The sequence below is a fragment of the Choloepus didactylus genome, chromosome 5 (genome assembly GCF_015220235.1).
Source record: "Choloepus didactylus isolate mChoDid1 chromosome 5, mChoDid1.pri, whole genome shotgun sequence".
NCBI classification, from domain to species: domain Eukaryota; kingdom Metazoa; phylum Chordata; class Mammalia; order Pilosa; family Megalonychidae; genus Choloepus; species Choloepus didactylus.
The window spans coordinates 130,855,311-130,876,961 of NC_051311.1; the positions used below are offsets into that span (position 1 = coordinate 130,855,311).

At 37.6% G+C, this 21,651-nt stretch overlaps 1 protein-coding gene and 1 pseudogene across 1 annotated transcript in view; both read left to right on the plus strand.

The window, feature by feature from the left end:
- SP4 (Sp4 transcription factor) overlaps nucleotides 1-21,651 on the plus strand; it is a 132,772-nt gene that overhangs the window by 63,995 nt on the left and 47,126 nt on the right. The window lies entirely within an intron of this gene.
- Nucleotides 12,748-14,070, plus strand: LOC119534471 (annotated as a pseudogene).

The following is a 21,651-nucleotide window of genomic DNA, read 5'->3' on the forward strand; positions in this document are numbered from 1 at the left end:
CCCAACACAAGTGTAGTACCAGTCTCTAGGACATTAACCCAGAAACGCTGTTTTCCCAGAATTCTTATTCAGGCACAGTCGTTATGACTGAATGGGTATATCTTTTTGCAGAATTTGCAGATTATCTCCATTTGCTTACATAAACTCTTAAAGTTGTCAGCTTGCTTTCAGATTAAATTATTTATTGTTGTAGTAGTGGAATTTACAAGGTTTTTTTTTTTTTTTTAAATGGGTGGTGAGAATTGCCACCACATATGGCAGAAGTTCATACAAGCAAGGGATTAGCAAGGATGCGGAATGAAGCCAGAGGAGGGTTGCTGGATTTGGAATGTGTATTCAGTCAAGTGACTTTTGGAAAACAAGAAGAATAAGATAAATTTCAAAAGTGAAGGAAGAGGGAGTGGCGGAAGGTTAAATAAGAGTGGTCAGAAAAGGGGCAGTGGTAAGCTTGGTTTTTGGGAGGTTATTTGTACTTAAGATGTTTAGCTAGTTTTCCTCTTTCAGGGGAGCGCTTCCTTATTCTTTGATAGATCATTATGGATCCATGATTTAGTCTTTAACTTTGCAATTTCAGGAACTGATTGTCAGTGATGATATTCTAGAGAAATTGATTTATAAAATCAGGATTCACAAGAGGCTGACTTATAAACTAGAATACTGTTGTTGTTTTTTAATAAAACCAGGATTAAACAAATATGTGAAAAGGCCTAACCTAGGGCCTGACATAAGGTGGCTATGATTTTCCTCAGCATTGAAGCTACATCTACTACTGTAGAGTTACCTTTCTAATAACTAGAATATTTGTGTTTTCCAGTTAGTGTCCTTTAAGATGACAGTTCTACATAAATAGTGACACATTCTTACTATTCATCACCTTTTTCCATATTCAGTACTGAACACTAAAAATGTCATCATCAGATTTCCTCAAGAAGAGGATTTTAAAATTAAACTTCAGTTACAATTCTACATATAAAATCTCATAGGGAAAATTATGTTTAAAATAGATTCTAGTCTATTTAATGTTACTTCCTGTTAAAAATAGTTTACATACTGATGTTTTTTGGCACTGTTTCTTAAATTTTGGTGAGGTGCTTTTCAGAAATCTGTATCTCTGCCATGACTCAACTGCTTTTTTTTGGGGGGGGGGTAAGCATTCTGAATAGATAGATTTCCAAATCAAATAATGACCATCCAAAACCATATCAATATAGTGGTTTTTCAGCAAATTTAGCTTGCGCTTTTAGCAGTTTCCTTGGGCCAACTTTTGCCATTTGTGTCTGCATGGACATTTTTTTTTTAATACTTTTGTCTTTATTTCTTGTTCATGCTGTTCCATAGGCAGTGTGGTCTCCAAAATGGAGAGCTGGACGAAAATATTAGAATTAATTTTTTATGTATTTTTAATTAAATCATCTTAAATTTCTACTTGTATATAGGTTTGAAATACACATATTAGTATACACTTATTATTTGCAATTAATTTATAAGTAAATTAATGGATTGTACAGTCAAGATATTTTTACTGATAAGGTTATACAGTAAAGAAAGTTTGGAGGCCACCGGTGTTTGTTTTTACAGTCAGCATTCTCTGTGCCTGTTTCTTAATCGTGCTTAGATGTCTCTCTTTAGTGTATTCATTGTGTGGGAGTATGTTAATTCTTCCCCATACTTTCTTGAATTTGGTAGGTTTCAGAGTTTTAGTAAATTTTAGGGTGCATTTTTAAAAATTTCCACATCTGTTGTTCATGGTAAGGTCTAACTAATGGCAGCCTCTCTGGGAATTTAAATGGAGAAAGAAACAAGTGCAATTCATCATGCCTCACAAACAGCAGCTTCTAAGTGACTAAGAGTTGATTTTCTTTCCTAGTTCCAAAACATTCAAAAGAGTAGCACCTTTAGGAATCAAAATTGATGTTAACTTATGTATATCTCTGAGGTATCTTCTCTACTAATATAGCCTAGTATCTGTTTGGCGTTTAAATTCTGTTCCCTTTAAAGGAATACTTGTCCTGAAAACCAAGCCTAAGCTAGTTATTCATTTTTATAAAAGAGTGAAAACTCAAATCTTAAGTTTATGCATAGCTTTTGTGAAAGCAACTTTCCCATCTAGTCTTGGTAAAAGTCATGTTAGAACACTGATTTATTTGATAGATTTTCTATAGGTCTCATTAAAAAGTTATGAATAGAGCTTCCAGTCTCAACTCCACTCAGAATGGTTGGTAGAGAGGTGTATGTAAATTTAACCTATTAATTTCCTCTTGAAATAACTCCCTATTGCCTCCAAACCCAAATAATATTCTTGCCTTCCAGGGAAAGAGTATAGCCAACTGGAAAGGAGTATAGGGCTCTGGATTCAGGCTAACCACAGTTAACAACTTGGCTTTGCTGCTTAGTAACAGGTGTGTAACCTTGGAAACATTACATAACCTCTTTGAGCCTTATGAGAGAGCATTAGATGAGGAAGTGTAGGTGTAAAGTAGTTCAGTTTTGGCCATTTAGTAAATTCAGTAAACATAAGTGGTTATTATATAGCAGCTATTCCATGAATTGGGGATGAGAGAGATGGGCATGGTACCTAATGAGCCCTCCACCCCCGAAATTCACTTATTCAAAAAGTGATCTTTCATGTCAGTATTAGTGCATACAGCAACTGTTTAAAAAAAGCTGAAAAAGAGCCCAGACTTCAATTAGTGATATGAATGAAGCAGATCTGGTTAAGACTAGGGCAAACCAGGCCAAAGGGTAAAGGTCGAAACTGACTGTGTTTTAAAACTTCAACTTCCATGTGAGACCAAGGGAAGAGATGTCTATTTGGTGCAGGATCTATATTTCCTAAACAGTATAACTCTACAGTTGGTTTGTTCAAACACCACAATTACATGGAACTTTGAATAGAAAGTGAGATGTGGTAGGTTAGTATAGGTTAGAGTGAAATAGTGACACATCCCAAAGTAATTTAGGCAGATAATAAAAAATATATTTACAGCCTCCCCCCACCCCCACCCCAAGGAGCTGGGGGAAGGTGCAGAAGTGTTGGACTTCCTCACCTGGACTGGTGTTGATGTTGTCACAAATATTGGGTGGCGGTTTGATGTGCCGAGCCCTCGATCGTGGAACTTGCCCTTATGAAGCTCGTTACTGCAAAGGAGAGTCTAAACTTGCATATAATTGTGCCTAAGAGTCTCCCCCTGAGTACCTCTTTGTTGCTCAGATGTGGCCCTCTCTCTCTCTTAACTGAGCCACCTCGGCAGGTGAACTCACTGCCTTCCCCTCTACGTGGGACCCAACTCCCAGGGGTGTAAATCTCCCTGGCAATGCAAGATACGACTCCCGGGGATGAATGTGGACCCAGCATCATGGGAGTGAGAATATCTTCTTGACCAAAAGAGGGATGCAAAATGAGACGAAATAGTTTCAGTTGCTGAGAGATTTCAAATGGAATCGAGAGGTCACTCTGGTGGACATTCTAATGCACTATATAGATAACACCTCTTAGGTTTTAATGTATTGGAATACCTGAAAGTACCAAACTCCAACCCAGCAGTCTGGACTCCTGAAGACGATTATATAATAATGTAGATTACAAGGGGTGACAGTGTGGTTGTGAAAACCTTGTGGATCACACTCCCTTTATCTGGTGTTTGGATGGATGAGTAGAAAAATGGGGATAAAAACTAAATGACAAATAGGGTGGGATGGGGGGGATGGTTTGGGTGTTCTTTTTTTACTTTTATTTCTTATTCTGATTCTTCCTGATGTAAGGAATGTTCAGAAATAGATTATGGTGATGAATGCATAACTATATGATCATACTGTGAACAGTTGATTGTATACCATGGATGATTGTATGGTATGTGAATATATTTCAGTAAAACTGAGTTTAAAAAAAAAAAAAAAAAGGTCTTTCTCTCCAGTCCCATCTTTAGCCCCTCACTTCCTTGAACTTTAATTTCCAGCAGCATACTGTCTCATCGTTAAATATACCCTTCCCCATTGCCTTCCCCTCTGGTTTCACTCTTCCCACCTGTCAGAGGTTTCATCTCCTCTGTGATACCTTCATTGTTTCTCCTTGATAGTAAGTCATATTCCTCTGTACTACTTATGCATTTTATACATGTTTTTGTTTATTGCACATAGTTTAGTTATTTGAGTTTGTCTCCATCACAGGCGAGAGTTTCAGGTCACATCTTATTTATCTTTATTTTCCCAGAAGTGTTGGGTACATAGCGAGTAATTAGGAAATGTTTGTTAAATGAATTAAACATGTATACCAGGTTTTCATTGAAAAATCTAGGACTTGTGGAAATCAGATTGGCTTTTATTAAATACTTGTACTTTCTTAATTATTCAATTTAGATGTATTGGAGTTGACATTCTCTTGCATGTTTACTGTGTTCCATATGTTGTGCTAAGTGTGCTTACATACATTATCTTAGTTAATTCCAACTACTCTATTTGTTAGGTCCTCAAAAGAAGAAACTGCAGATAGAATCATAATGCAAAGCCATGTCTGCCTGACCCCAAAGCCCTCTTTAATTTCGCAGCTATACCTAACTGTCTCTTGTGCCTACTCAATTAACATAGTATTGGTTTGCAAATTATACATGACCCACAGTATGTAAATAGCCCTGGAAGTCATTGGCTAATATGGTTCAGCTTCATATAAGACGTGCAGGAAATATTCAGTTATTCCTTAATATTCTCAGGTTATACATCATCTGTTGGAAAGCTGGTAGTTATTCTTGAAAAAGGCAAAGAAGTTTTCTGTAATTAATAAGCATAACTTCCAAATTCAGGATATTTTTCTTTTTACTATCATTGTACCTTTGGATCTGTTCATTCATATATCTGTCAAATATTACTAAGATGCTTTTTTTCCAGAGTCATGTAGTTTCTGATTTTTATAGAGAGTCGCGTAGTTTATAGCTTTTGTAGGTATCTTTCAAATGAACCATATTTTAGTTTTTAATATATTTGATTATGGTTATGGTTGTTTATAATGATTGAATAAATGAGAGCCATAAACATTAGTCAAGGTATTCTGAGGCTCATTTTAAGTAGGGTTTATCAACTTCACCACTACTGACATTTTGGATTGGATAATTGTTTGGGGGGCCTGTCCTGTATAATATAGGATGTTTAGCAGCATTCCTGGCCCTTGGCCACTTAGTTTTAGTAATACTCTCCTAGATTGTCTCCAGATGTCACTACATGTCTCCTGGAAGGCAAAATTACCCCCAGTTGAGAACTGCTGGTTTAAAGGGATTCAGAATCAACAAAAGTGGAATTTTTAAAAGTTTCATCTGATTACCTTTTTTTAAGCAGCTTCATCAAAGTATAATTCATATACCATACAATCCAGCCATTTAAAATGTGCATTCAGTGGTTTTTAGTATATTCACAGAGTTGTGCAACTGTCACCACAGGCTAATTTTAGAACATTTGCATAACCTCGAAGAGAAACCCCATACCCATCGGCAGTCACTCCCTATTTCTCTTCCGCATCCCCCGGCTCTAAGCATATCAGGTTATCTTTTTATGTCTCAAAATATACAAAATATCCTTGTTTTAAGCCACATTATACTGCAAACCCAATCCTATTTCATAGTATTATTCATTGAAAATTATTCTAATATAAGGAGACATTTATACTACATTCTTTCCTATGTATACCTTCAGAGACCCTTAGACATTTGTTTAGGCATACTATTCCAAGTTTAATCTGTAAAGGAAATTTTAAAAACCTAAGTCAACTGAGTTAAGAATCATTTTAATATTATCCAGAATAGTAAGCAGTTCCCCTGCATTCCCCTACTTTTCCACAGCTGTGGCAAGTTTTATGTTATAGAAATCAACAGTTTTTGTTTTTCTTGATTCAATTCTAGTAGAAAATCTTTGCTCACCTTTCTGTAGGAAACAGAATTATGAACTGGATTTACCAAAAATAGTCTTTTAAACTGGCTGTATAACTTATGAAGTAGGTCATTTTCATTGAATTGGTAGTTGGGTTAATGTATTTATATGAAGGTATGTTAATAGTTGAGTTCTTTGCTTTTGTATTTAACTTGTGGGTCTCTTACCTACACAATGTTACCTACATTCGCTATAAGAAAAAAACTTGAAAATGATTTTTTTTCATAAGAAGAATCAAGACGGGCACCCACCTGAGTATCTGGCATAAACTATAGCCTTTTGCATGCCTGCAGCTAATTGTCCTGGAGCTAGGAACAGCCTGCTGTATCAGTTGGAGGTCTGTGGCAGTGGTAAGTTACCACACCTTGTACGGCTATATTTTCAGCTGGCTAGGAGACACCCCTTCACAGAGCCACAGCCAAGAGCTTCCCTTGGGGATTCCGCTCACCTGTGACATTGCACAGTCTTCCTCTGTGGAGGCCCACGGAGTACACAGCTTAGAGGTGGGGTCTCACGAAGTCCCAAGACCCCTACACCAGTCCCAGGGACTTGTGGGCCTGTGGTGAAGCGGGACTGTGGGGAATCTGAGCTGAAGGGTTGGACTCCTGCAAGAGCTTTAAGATTCCGGGAATGGCTGGGAGTTCTGGGTCTTAAAGCCATCTTCCCTGCCTAACAGCACAGGGCACACCCCACAACCTCAGGGCTGGTGGCCCCAACTGCACACAAAATTTGGTGCACTGATTGGACCTCCACAAGGTTTGGACCCCCACTCGCCATATAGACAAAGTTGGGGAGAACTGGCTTGAGGGTAGTAGGTGGCTTGGGGGTGCCATCTGCTGGTATGTCAGGGAAAGTGCACTCCATCAAGCTGTAGCTCTGACAGATTATAGATAATTGTTCAAATAATCCTGCATATCCTAAAAGAACCCTATCAATATAAGCAAATGCCAAGAGGCCAGAAACAACAGAAAATTTTAAAGCCTGTGAAGAAACCAGAAAATATGGATAACCCAAACACCCAAAGCAAAAAAACCAGAGGAGACACGGTACCTAGAGCAGCTAATCAAACAAGTAATCACAAATAAGATCATGGCTTGGGATATAAAGGACATGAAGAAAACCCTAGAAGAGCAAAAAGAAGAATTTGCAAAAGTAAAGAAAAAAACAAGTGAGCTTATGGAAATAAAAGAAACTGTTGATCAAATTAAAAAGATCTTGGAAACACATAGGAGCAGATTAGATGAACTCAAAGAATGAGTAGGTGAACTTGAAGAAAATGTTCTGAAGAATGAAAGTACAAAAGAATGAATGGAGAAAAAAATTCAAAAATTTGAAATGGATCTCAGGAATATGATGGACAACATGAAGCGCTTAAATATAAGAATCATTGGTGTTCCACAAGGGGAAGAGAAGGGTAAAGGTCTATGAAGAGTATTCAAAGACATTGTTGGGGAAAACTTCCCAACCCTTCTAAATGACATAAATACACAAATCATAGATGCCCAGTGAACTCCAAACAGAATAAATCCAAATAAACCCACTCTGAGACATACTCTGATCAGATTGCCCAGTGCTGACGAGAAGGAGCAAGTTCTGAAAGCAGCTAGAGAGAAGCAATTCACTACATGCAAGGGAAACAACATAAGACTAAGTAGTGACTACTCAGTGCCACCATGGAGGAGAGAAGCCAGTGGTATGACATATTTAAAATTCTGAAAGAGAAAAATTGCCAACCAAGAACTCTTTAGCCAGCAAAATTCTCCTTTTTTTGCTTTTTTTGAAAATTTGAGGGAGAGTTCAAAATCTTTACAGACAAAGAAATGCTGAGAGAATTTGATAACAAGAGACATGCCCTACTGGCTGAGGAAAAAAGAAAGGAGATAGAGGTATAGAGAAGGGCACAGAACTAAAGAGTTTTACTTAGGATATGTTAAAGGAAATAGAGAGAGAGGGGAAAAATATATCTGACAAATAAAAACCAAAGGATAGGATAGCGTATTCAAGAACTGCCTTTACACTAGTAACGTTTAATGTGAATGGATTAAAGACCCCCAATTAAAAGATATAGATTGGCAGAATGGATTAGAAAATATGAACCATCAATATGTTGCTTACAAAAGACTCATCTTAGACCCAGAGACACAAAGATATTGAAAATGAAAGGATGAAAAAAAAATACTGCATGCAAGCTACAGCCAAAAGAAAGCAGGAATAGCAATATTAATATCAGATAAGATAGACTATAAATGCAAGGATGTTATAAGAGACAAAGAAGGTCACTATACACTAATAAAAGGGACAATTCAACAAGAAGAAATAACAATCATAAATGTTTATGTATCCAGTCAGGGTGCCCCGAAGAACATGAGACAAACATTGGCAAAACTGAAGGAAGCAATAGATGTTTCCACAATAATGGTGGAAGACTTCAATACATCACTGTCTCCTATAGACGGATCAGCCAGCAGAGGACCAGTAAGGAAATTGAAAACCTAAACAATCTGATAAATGAATTTGCATTAACAGACATATATAGAACATTACATCCCAAATCACCAGGACACACATTCTTCTCTAGTGCTCACGGAACTTTCTCCAGAATAGATCATATGCTGGGCCATAAAACAAACTTGAATATGATAAAAGACATATATTGAAAATCCAACAGCCAGCATAGTAATCAGTAATGAGAGACTGAAAGCCTTCCCTCTAAGATCAGGAACGAGACAATAATGCCCGCTGTCGCCACTGTTACTCAGCATTGTGCTAGAAGTGCTAGCCAGAGCAATCTGGCAAGACAAAGAAATAAAAGGCATCCAAGTTGGAAAGGAAGAAGTAAAGCTGCCATTATTTGCAAATGATATGATCTTATATCTGGAAAAACCTGAGAAATTGATGACACAGCTACTGGAGCTAATAAATTTAGTAAAGTAGCGGGATACAAGATTAATGCACATAAGTCAGTAATGTTTGTATACACTAGAAATGTCCTAACTGAAGAGACACTCAAGAAAAAGATTCCATTCTCAATAGCAACTAAAAGAATCAAGTACCTAGGATTAACTTTACCAAGGATGTAAAAGACCTATACATTGAAAACTACATAACTTTACAAAAAGAAATAGAAGGGGACCTAAAAAGATGGAAAAATATTCCTTGTTCATGGATAGGAAGGCTAAATGTCATTAAGATGTCAATTCTACCCAAACTCACCTACAGATTTAATGCAATCCCAATCAAAATTCCAACAACCTACTTTGCAGACTTGGAAAAGCTAGTTATCAAATTTATTTGAAAGGGAAAGATGCCTCAGATTGCTAAAAACATCCTAAAAAAGAAAAATGAAGCAGGAGGACTTACATTTCCTGATTTTGCAGCTTACTATAAAGCCACAGTTGTCAAAACAGCATGGTACTGGCACAAGGATAGATATGTTGATCAGTGGAATCGAATTGAGAATTTGGAAATAGACCCCCAGATCTATGATCGACTGATCTTTGATAAGGCTCCTAAAACCCCTGAACTGGAACATAACAGTCTATTCAACAAATGGGGCTGGGAGAGCTGGATATGCATATCCAAAAGAATGAAAGAGGACGCCTATCTCATACCCTACACAAAAATTAACTCAAAATGGATTAAAGACCTCAATATAAGAGACATTACCATAAAACTCCTAGAAAATAATACAGGGACACATCTTCAAGACCTTGTATTAGGAGGTCACTTCTTAGACCTTACACCCAAAGCACAAGCCACAAAATAAGAAATAGACAAATGGGAACTCCTCAAACTTAAAAGTTACTGTACCTCAAAGGGTTTTGTCAAAAGGTGAAGAGGCAGCCAACTTGATAGGAAAAATTATTTGAAAGCCATGTATCTGACAAAAGACTGTTATCTTACATATATAAAGAAATCCTGCAACTCAATGACATTAGTACAGACAGCCCAATTATAAAATGGGCAAAAGATATGAAGAGACAGTTCTCTGAAGAGGAAACACAAATGGCCAAAAAACACATGAAAAAATGTTCCTCTTCACTAGCTATGAGAAAGGTGCAAATTAAGACCACAATCAGTTATCATTTCACGCCAATTAGATTGGCTACCATTAAACAAACAGGAAACTGCAAATGCTGGAGAGGATGTGGAGAAATTGGAACTCTTATTCATTGTTGGTGGGACTGTATAATGGTACAGCCACTCTGTAAGACAGTCTGGCGGTTCCTTAAAAAACTAGATATAGAGCTACCCTTTGATTTAGCAATTTCACTTCTCAGTATATACCTGGAAGATCTGAAAGCAGTGACACAAACAGATATTTGCACACCAAATTCATAGCAGCATTATTCACAATTGCCAAGAAACAGAAACAATCCAAATGCCCTTCAACAGATGAGTGGATAAACAAACTGTGGTATGTACACACAATGGAATACTATGTGGCAGTAAGAAGGAATGATGCGAAACATATATGACAGCATGGATGAACCTTGAAGACATAATGCTGAGCATTTAAGCCAGGCACAGAAAGAGAGATACTGTATGTTACCACTAATGTGAACTCGGTGAAAAATATAAAATAAATGGTTTATATTGTAAAATGTAGGGGGACCTAGCAATGGACAGCAAATAGTGAAGGGGGTACAATAATCTAATAAGAAGAGGTAAGTTATGAAGGGTAAACTTAATGTTATGGGAATGCTCAGCAACAACTATGGTTTGTTAAATTCTGGGGATATGGTAGGAACAAGTTTGGAGAAATGTAGCTATTTTAGGTTATTTGCTTTTCTTATTCCTTTGTTGGGTTATAGTGTATTTACTTGGGGTAGAGTAGGAAGCAATGTAGTCAGTTTAGGTTGTTTTTCTTATTCCTTTGTTCGGTTGTGTTTTTTTAATTTTTATGGGGTATGGTAGGAACCTGTTGGAAGCAATGTGGTTATTTTAGGTTGTTTTTTTTTCTTATTCCTTTATTTGAATTTTTTTTGTTTGTTTTAATTTTTTGATAAAGTTAAAGTCAATGATTTTTTTAAAAAAGTAAATGAACAATGGGGGGAGGAGAGGAATGGAATGTTTTGGATGTTCTTTTTTATTTTAATTTTAATTTTATTTTTTGGAGTAATGAAAATGTTCAAAGATTGATTGTGGTGATGAATGCACAATATGATCATACAATGAACAATTGATAGTACACTTTGAAGGATCATATGCTATGTGAATATATCTCAATAAAATTGCATTTACCGAAAAAAAAAAGAAGAAACAATTCCCAGTTGGATTATTTTGGGTCTATTTTCTTATCTATAAAATAGAGATATTAATAACTTTCCTGACTACCTCAAAGAGTTGGTGTGAAATGCTAAAAGAATCACTAACAATCTAAGGAAATTGACAATAAGATTGTACCTTCATCTTATGTTATTTCTGTTTTTATCACTTGTGGTCCCTTATAAATGTTATTAAAGTGTTAGAATATTTTCAATGTGAGTTACAGCTGAATTCACTGGGGTTGACCAAGCCATATTTCCTTTGGTTTCAATGTATATAGTTAAATTGTATGCAGCATATAAGATATTTGCAACCAATAAGTGAAAGTGTCCTTGGTGTACAGAGCCACACGAAAGAAAAAACCCGAGCCCCATTAGGTAAATGGGTAAAGGACATAAAGCACAGAATTCAGAAAGAATATTCAAATGACTAGTTCAAAATTCAAAAACATTTAACTCCATGAGGAATCATATAAATACAAATAAAAGCAATAATGAAATGCCATATTGGGTCTATTAAATTACCAAAGTTTTTTTCCCTTTTAAAATTATGTTAGTAATGCATGGAGACATTCTCCTTGCTTAAAAAAAAATACAACTGTTAGAAGTAAGACTAAAACTCTGATTGACTATACCCCAATCTCAGGCCCTTTCTTAGAGGTAAACACTCTAATCAGTTTTTATATAATCCTTTCAAATCTTTTCCTATCTATTTACTAAATGAAGGTCATTGTACATAAATATGGTACCTGTAGTGGTATATATCATAATGTAAACATCTATCAGCAGCTTTGTTTTGCTCAACCATATGTTTCTTAACCATCCGTGGTCTTTTTTAGTACATAGATTTCTCTCATTCTTTTTAGCTATTTCATAACATTCCATAGTGTAACTATTCCACAGTTATTCCATTTTTCAGCTGCTTCCTAATTAGTAGATATTTAGGTAGTTTTGATTTGTTAAAGCTTCCAGGATGCAATATACCAGAAATGGATTGGCTTTTACAATAGGGGTTTATTAGTTCACAAATTTACAGTTCTGAGGCCATGAAAATGTTCCAATTAAGCATCAACAGGATGATAACCTTTTCTGAAGAAAAGCGGATGGCATTTGGGGTCCCTCTGTCACATGGGAAGGCACATGGTTGAGTCTGCTGGCCCTCTCCTGTGTTTAACTTCTGGTTTCTGTGGCTGTCTCCAAAATGTCTCTGGTTTTCTGTCTTAGCTTCTCTCTTAGTTTCTCCTGGGAGCAAACTCTGGATTACATATTTTATGTTCTCTCTCTCCATGCGCTCTCTTAAAGGACTCCAGTAAAGGATTAAGACCCACCTTGAATTGGGTGGGTCACATCTCCATGGAAACTACCTAATCATAAGGCCCAGCCCACAATAGGTTTGCCCACAAGTTTGGATTAAAAGAACATAGTCTTTTCTTGAGAACATACAGATTCAAACCAGCATATAGGTTGTTTTAGAGTTTTTATTGTTTCAAACACTGCTGCAATGAATATCGTTTCGTGGTCTATGGTAAAAGAAAAGTTAAGCAGGGTACAAGGGGATTGGGATTTCTGGAGAGGGGAGGCTGTTACAGTTTTAAATAGAGCAGTCACCTCATTGAGAAGGTGACATTTGACCAAAGACTTGAATGAAGTAAGGAAGTCCAACATACATATGCTGAGGAAAGATCACACCTGGGAGAAAGATGTGCAAAGGTCCCAGGTTGGAGTTATGCCTAGTGTGTTCAAGCAATGCTAAGAAAACCGATGTTGCTCAAGTAGAGTGAGCCAGGGGATGAGATTGGTGAAGTAATGGGTGGTCAGTTTATATCAGAACATTATAGGTGATTATGAGGACTTTGGCTCTCACTTTGAGTGAAATGGGAAGCCAGAGGTTTAAACAGAGAAGAGATGTGATCTAACTGTACATTTAAAAATGATCCTTCTGGAAGCAAACCAGCATCCAGGAACAGCACTTTGCTCCCCCCTCAGAATGAATGGAGACAAATCTGATGTTTATGCCCAAACAGAGCAGAATTTCACCCAGCACTTTTCTCAGATTCTCAAGTTGCTGACCGAGAATGAGATGGGACACCCAGAGACAGGAGATGCTATTGCCCAGCTCAAGGAGATCCTTGAGTACAGTGTCATTGAAGGCAAGTACAACCGGGGTTTGATGGTGCTGGCAGTGTTCCAGGAGCTGGAAGAGCCAAAGAAGCAGGATGCTGATAGTCTCCAGTGGGCCCTGACTGTGTTCTGGTGTGTGGAACTACTCCAAGATTTTTTCCTGGTGTCAGACGACATCATGGATTCATCCCTCACCCAACAGCGACAGCTCTGCTGGTGTCAGAAGTCAGGCATAGGTTTGGATGCCATTAATGATGCCATGCTGCTTAAAGTGTGTATGTACTGTCTGCTGAACTCTACCACCAGGAGCAGCACTATTATCTGAACCTGATTGAGCTGTTCCTGCAGATTTCCCATCAGACTGACATTGGGCAGATGCTTGACCTCATCACAGCCCCCCAGGGCAATGTGGATCTTGGCAGATTTACTGAAAAGAGTTACAAATCCATTGTCAGGTACAAGACAGCTTTCTACTCCTACCTTCCTGTAGCTGCTGCCATATATGTGGTGGACATTGATGGGGAGAAGGAGCATGCCAATGCCAAGAAGATCCTGCTGGAGATGGGAGAGTTCTTTTAGGTTCAGGATGATTACCTTGGCCTTTTTGGGGACCCCAGTGTGACTGGCAAGGTTGACACTGACATCCAAGACAAGTGCAGCTGGTTGGTGGTTCAGTGTCTGCAACGGGCCTTTCCGGAACAGTGCCAGTTCCTGCCGGAGAATTACGGAGGCTGAGAAGGAGCTGCCAGCTGCCTTTATGCACTAAGAGGAAGACAGTTACAGCTGCCTTCTGAGTCTCATCAAACAGTACTCTGAGCCCCTGTCCCCAGCTATCTTCTTGGGGCTGGTGCACAATATCTACAAATGGAAAAAGAAACCCAGAGACTGCAAGGGCGGGGAGGGGAAGCTCCTAATAAATTAGTCTAACCTTAAAAAAAAAAAGATCCTTCTAGCAACTGTTTTAAGAATGGACTGATACAGGAGGGCATTGGTGTCAGGGAGACTGGTTAGGAAACGATTGTAGTAATCGGGCAAGAGAAAATAGTGACTTGGATTAAGATGCAAGTGGTATAGGTGGTGAAGTGCTTGGAATCTGGATATATTTTGAAGAAGTCAGCAGGATTGGTAGTAGAGTACAAGAGAAAGACAAGAATTAAGAATAATGATGACTCTATTTAGTCCAAAGTCTAAGCAATTGATAGGATGGAATTGTATACTTGTCTTAAGAAATTTAAAATTCTGATAAGATCAAATTTATTTTGGGGTCTTGTTTAAGAAGACCCTGTGGTCCTTCTGTATTTTCTTGTAATATTTTTGTTGTTTTATGTTTTGTTTTATTTTTACATTGAGGTTTGCAGTTTACTCTTGTGAATGATGTGAGATGGGGATTTTTTATGTTGGTCTTGTATTTGGCCATCTTGCTGAAATGTCATATTAGTTATAATAATTTGTCTATTTTTTAGAGTTTTCTAAATATTAATATCTTTTGTAAGTCATGACAGTTTTATTTCCTTTTATATCATTATTTCTTGTATATGTTTTTTACTTGTTTTATTGCGTTGGCTTAGACTTTCAGGAAATATAGAATAGTAGAGGTTGAGTGCAAGCACCACTCCTGTTAACAAGCACAGTGATAAGGTTAGGGGGAAGGGAGAGTTATTGTTTAGTGGGTAAAGAATTTCTGTTTGGAGACAAGAAAATTTTGGTAATGGATGGCAGTGATGGTAACACAGCATTGTGACAATAATTAATACCATTATATTGTACACTTAAAAGTGGTTAAAATGGGAAATTTTATGTTTTAGATATGTTACCACAATAAAATTTTTTTAAAAATACCAATTTATGTTTATTAAATGTGTTTTTAAAATCTTACTGTATTTTTCTTGTGCATGAGGTGCAGTTTCTGCTGGGAAAGTAAATTAATGTGACTCTGTGTGTATGTATACCTGTAACTTAGAAATCTGTATAAAATCTTACAAATATTTTATGTTCTTTCACCTAGTAATCTCATTTCTGCTTCTGTCCCTTGGAAGTTACTAGGGAAAAATATTTTTTGCTCAAGTTTCCATTTATTTATATTACTTACATTTTATTTCTGACAAGTATTTGGAAGTAATGTAAATGTCTAAGTAGGGTAATGTTTTGTAAATTGTGGTATATGTATATGATGGAATGTTGTATAGCCATTATACTATTTTTAAAGAATATATAGTAACTTGGAAGTACTTATGTTATTAAATGGGAAAAATACAGAATTATTTATATAGTAGAATTGCAACTATATGGAAGTGCACAGAATAAAGATTAGAAGCAAATATACCAAAATAATAATAGCAACAACCTATGGGTAGTTAATATATGCATGATTTCATTTCCTCTTTCATTCTTTTCTATGCTAAGCATGTATTGTTCTTAAAATCAGGAAGAAAAAAAAACCCTTAAAATATATATGTCTATAACACTAAAATATTACCTTTCCCAAAGTAGGTGGAGAGAGAGAAATCTTTTAGCCTATTCCCTTATGAAATGGCAACTTTATAATTTTAATAGCTTTATGAAATATAATTCATATACCATTCAGTTCATCCATTCAAAGTGTACAATTCATTGGCTTCTAGTACATACATATATGTGCAGCTATCACCACACTGAATTTTAGAACATTTCATTATACCAAAAGAAACCTCATATCCTTTAAATAATTGCCTTTCTACATTTCTGTGCAACCTCCAGCCCTAAGCAACCACTAATCTACTTTCTGTCTTTGTAGATTACCCTATTCTAGACTTTCATGTTAGTGGAATCATATAGCATGTGGTGTTTTGTGTGTGGCTTGTTTCAAAATTCTGTTTTCAAGATTCATCTATGTTGTAGCACACATCAATACTTCATTCCTTATGGTCAAATTATAGTCAATTATAGGAATGTGCCACATTTTGTTTATTCATGGTCAATTTGGATTGTTTCTATCATGGTATTATGAATAATGCTATAAACATTTGTATAGAAGTTTCTGTGTAATTATATGTTTACGTTTCTCTTGGGTAATACTTTGGAGTGGAATTGCTGGGTCATATAGTAACTGTGTGTTTGAGAAACTGCCAAAATGTTTTTCAGAGTTGTGAGGTTTCAGTTTCTCCACATCCTACCAACACTTGTTATCCAACTTTTTGATTCTAGCCATCCTAGAGGGTGAGAAGTGGTGTCTCATTATGGTTTTGATTTGCATTTCTCAGATGACCAGTGATATGAGCATCTTTTTATGTGCATATTGGCCATTTGTATATCTTCTTTGGAGATACGTCTATTCAGATCCTTTGTCCTTCTTAAATTGGGTGGTTGTTCCCATTTGCTAATGCTGCTGTTTTGCAAAACACTAAAAATGGATTGAATTTTATAAAGGGGGTTTATTTGGCTACCAAGTTATAGTCTTAAGGCCAGTAATTGGGTACCTTCACTGGAGAAAGGTCATTGGCATCCGGAAAACCTCTGTTAGCTAGGGAGGCATGTTGCTGGTGTCTGCTTGCTTCCAGGTTGTGTTTCAAAATGGTGTTCTCCAAATTGTCAGTGTCAGCTTCCAATGGCCGTCTTCAAAATGTGTCTCTCAGCTGCAGCTACTCTAAAGTCCTTTTGTTTGTGAGCCCCTTTATAAGACTCCAGTGAACTAATCAAGGCCCATGCTGAATGGGCAGGGCCATACTTCCATGGAAACATTCAATCAGAGGTCACACCCTAACCAAAGGTGTCACTCACAGTTGGTTGGATCACATCTCCATGGAAACAACAATCCCAGTATCCCGTGAGATTGAATTAAAAGATCGTGGCTTTTTCTTGGGGGACATAATATATCCAAACTGGCACAGTTGTCTTTTTACTATATTGAGTTGGAGGAGTTTTTTGTATACTCTAAATACAAGTCCCTTATCAGATATAAAATTTGAATAATTTCTCCTGTTCTTTGGGTTTTCCTTTCACTTTTTTGATAGTTTCCTGTACGCACAAAAGTTTTTAATTTTGATGAAGTCCAATTTGCCTGTTGGTTTTGTTTTGTTTTGTTTTGTTTTGTTTGACACATGCTTTTGAAGTCATATTGGAGAATCCTTTATCAAATCCAAGGTCATATAATTTACCACTATATTTTCTTCTGAGTTCTATTTAGATCTTTCATCCATTTGAGTTAATTTTTGTATATGGTGTGAGGTAGGAGATCAGCTTCTTTCTTTTTCATGTGGCTATTCAGTCGTCTCAGCACCATTTGTTGAAAAGACTGTTCTTTCTCATTGAAGGGTTGGCCCCTGTGTGCCAGTACTACAGTGTCTTGATTACAATTGCTTTGTAGTAAAGTTTGAAATCAGGATGTGATTCCTACTTCGTTTGTTTTTTTGAGATTGTTTTGATATTCTGGGACCTTGCAATTCTATACAAATTTTAGGATTAGTTTGTACAAAGAGACAGTTGAAATTCTGGTAGGGATTGCATTCCATCTGTAGATCAGTTTGGTTTGTATTGCCATCTAAGCAATGCTAAGTCTTCCCTTCCATGAATACAGGATATTTTTCCATTCATTTAGATTTTTAATTTCTTTCAACAACTATTTTTAGTTTTCAGCATATAACTTTTCCACTTCTTTCAGAAATTTATTCCTAAACATTTTATTCTTTTGATGATTTTATAAATGGAATAGTTTTCTTTTTTGGATTTTTCATTGTAACCATATAGAAAATGATTTTTGTATATTGACTTTTTATCATGCAACTTTGCTGAACTCATTTATTAGTTCTATAGACTTTTTTATTGGCTTTCTTCGGAGTTTTATATACAAGATCATGTAATATGTGATAGGTAGTTTTTCTTCTTCCTTTCCATTTTGGATGCCTATTATTTCTGTTTTGTGCCCATTGCCCAGGCTAGAACCTCCATTACAATTTTTAATAAAAGCTTCTAGGTTGGACATCCTTGTCTTATACCTGATCTTTGGGGAAAAACATCTAATCTTGCATGGTTAAGTATGATGTTAGCTGTGGGTTTTTGTGCATGCCCTTTATCAGGCTGAGGAAGTTCCCTTCTGTATTAGTTAGGGTTCTCTAGGGAAACAGAATCAATGAGAGATATCTATGAATGTAAGATTTATAAAAGTGTTTCATGCAACTGTGGGTATGCATGAGTCCAAATTCCGTAGGGCAGGCAGCAAACTAGCAACTCCAATGAAGATTTTCGATGAACTCCTCAGGAAACGAACTGGCTACTTCAACGAACTCCTCAGGAAACGCTTCACTGGGCAGCTGAAGAAGTGAAGGTCCTCTGTCTGTCTCGCTTAAAAGTCTTCAACTGATTGATTGGATTAAATCCAGCCAACTGCATTCTCTCATTGTGGAAGACACGCCCTTTGTTGATGTCATCAGTCACAGCTGCAGCCAATTGACTGATGATTTAATAAACCAGCCTGTTGGTCTATTAACCAGCCACAAATGTCCTTGCAGCAACAGTTAGGCCAGTGCTTGCTTGACCAGACAGCTGGGTATCATCACCTGGCCGAGTTGACACATGAACCTAACCATCACACCTTCTATTCCTATTTTGTTGAGTGTTCTTATCATGAAAGGGTACTGGATTTTTTTCAAATGTTTTGACTCTTGCAGTGATCATGTAATCTTTGGTTTTATTCTACTGATGTGATATATTATATTAATTGATTTTTCAGATGTTAAACCACCCTTGCATCCCTGGGATAAATCCCACTTGATCATGATGTATAATGGCAAGTAGACTACATTGGGCCCCTTCCCTTATCTGAGGGTGCAAAATATGCCTTTACAGCCATCCACAAGGCTACTGGGCTGTTTGGCATATTCTCAGTAGGAAAAGCTAGCTATAGGGCTACCATACATAGGCTAGAGAAATTAAGTACTTTTTTTGGGGTCCTCACACATGTGGACAGTGATAGAGGGACCCCCTTTACTGGACAGTTAACCCAAGCCTAGGCTACTGAACATAACATCTTATGGGCATTTCATTTGTCATACAACCTTGCAGCAGCAGGGTTAATTGAAAGAATGAATGGGCTTTTGAAAGAGCAGCTAAAAGATGACGAACAGTCCCTGCAGCAGTGGACCCATCAGTCACATCCATTCCTCACCAGCCTCAAGTCACAACCTCAGGCAGCCACTCTAGCTCCCACTGAGTTGGTAACTGTGGGACCCATTCAAGCACTGCAAATGCAGGTAAAGGAACTGGCAATGTTATAACCACAATGAGGTAATAAGAATAATTTGTTTTTGCCTGTGCCACAAGCATTAGAAATTGGGGAAAATAAGGCCAATTGACCATGGTCCTGGCTGATGTAGCTGGGTTGGTTGGTAATCCTAAGCCCATTGGGTATTGGGGTCACCTAAGATTTAAGCATTAAACCGCAGTTTATACGCAAAATGCCAAAAGTTGTGTATGTAACCAACCCAGGAACCCCCATATCTCAAGGTACTGTATATATGCCTTTGTTGAAACTTATTAGGCCTAAGCTAATCGTAGATTTAACTCCAGATCTAAAACCCCCTCATAGCACCCCTTCCCCAGGAACTCTTCTGTCCACTAATGGCAACTTAGTGTGTGTATTGTTAGATCAGCAGGAATTACCCCTGTTGTTCCCCATAAGCATCTTTCTTTTTGCTTAGATTGTAACCCCTGCAAATTGAACTTCGTACAACACCCTGCTGGCCTGGTAGAATTCAACACATCAAAAAATAAGATTGGAAAATCACAGATTTTGTCAGTCCTTCAGTAGCATTTGTTTGTGGGGTTGTTGTCTTGTTGGGGTGGGGGGACGGACTCCTAGTGTTCTGTTGTCTCTTATCCTGCAATGGCTGTCCTTTGGTCATTGTAGTCTGCTGCATGGGGGTGGATTTTGGGGACCTAGGGCCCTGCCACCTCCTCCATTATGAGCTGCATGCTGCCACCTACATGACCAGGAAAGACATTAACTCCCCTAATCACTGTTAATAACCAAATCCCACAAGACCTTGTTGTAATCAAATCTCGTGAGACCCTGTGTAGCCAAATCTCACGGACCCTGCTGAAATTCCATTGTCACAAATCTTTATTAGCACCCCAGCCCCCAGTGGCACTCCTTGCTCTCTCCGAGTAGAACACTGACTTCTTTTTTCTGACCTGCTACCAGGAAGAGTTGTCCCCTGTTTTGTAAGTCTCTAATTAAACTCATGGGTAACTCCAGGCGTGTTCTTGGGTCTTGGGGCTAATCTGGGTTAGAACAATTGTCATCATACTTTCTTTTACTTATTTAATCAGATGTACCCTTAGTTCTGTGAACATGTGTGTGTGTGTGTGTGTGTGTATATATATATATATATATATATATATATAAAATGGCTACTTTTAAATCTTTTTCTCTTAACTTCAACATCCAGTTATTCTCACAGACACTTTTAGTTACCTGCCTTTTTTATTTCCTTTCTGTTTTATGGGTCATACTATATCATAATTTTTTGTTGGAAACTGGACATTTTAGATAATAATAGCAACTTTGGTATTGGTCCTCCTAACCTTTTAGGGCTTGTTATTGTTATTGATGGCTTATTTGTTTAGTGACTGACTGGGTTATTTTAGTGTCCTCTATTCCTCCCCCTCACCCACAACCCACACAGAGTGTAAAGCCTCTTGTGTTGTTCCTCAGGGGGCACAGAGTGGGGTATGTCCACATTTACTCTGGGATGAGAGTGTCTTTGGCAGGGCTCTTTTTGTCTCATTCTCTGACCACACCCAGCTGTTAAACTCCACTAATTGCCAGCTGATGGCTCTATTGCTTTCAACAATGCCCTGAGGCACAAATTGCTCTCAAAATTCAGGCTCTTTTTAAAGGATAATTCCTGAGGTCAGTGTCTGAAATTTGTTCTGACCTCTGGAGGGCTCCTCCCAACTGTCTCTTTCCAGGTTCTCTGCTGCAAACTAGGTGGCCTATGGTTTAGCCTGTGTCTCCAATGAATCTGTCAATCTCCTATCAATTGCCTTTCACCACAGCTTCAACTGTTTTTGAAGGTATTCTTAAGTTTAAATTTGTCCAAACTTGGTTGCGAATGAAATCATTTCCCTTGGGAAGAGATTCGGAGCTCTGTTTTGTTTCCTGCTTCTTCCCCCAGGCAGAATCTCTGAGCCTTGACTCTGGAGCTGTGGTGGTATAATGGCCAGCTTCTCTCTGACACTTTGTTCTAGAAGCTGAGTATTTATTGGGGTATAGGGGAACAGTAGCCTGACATCCTTTTCATTTGCCTTTTCTGGCATGGAACCACTGCCTCAGGAGCCAGAGGAAGGGCTGTCACGGCCTCAGTATTCTCAGTGT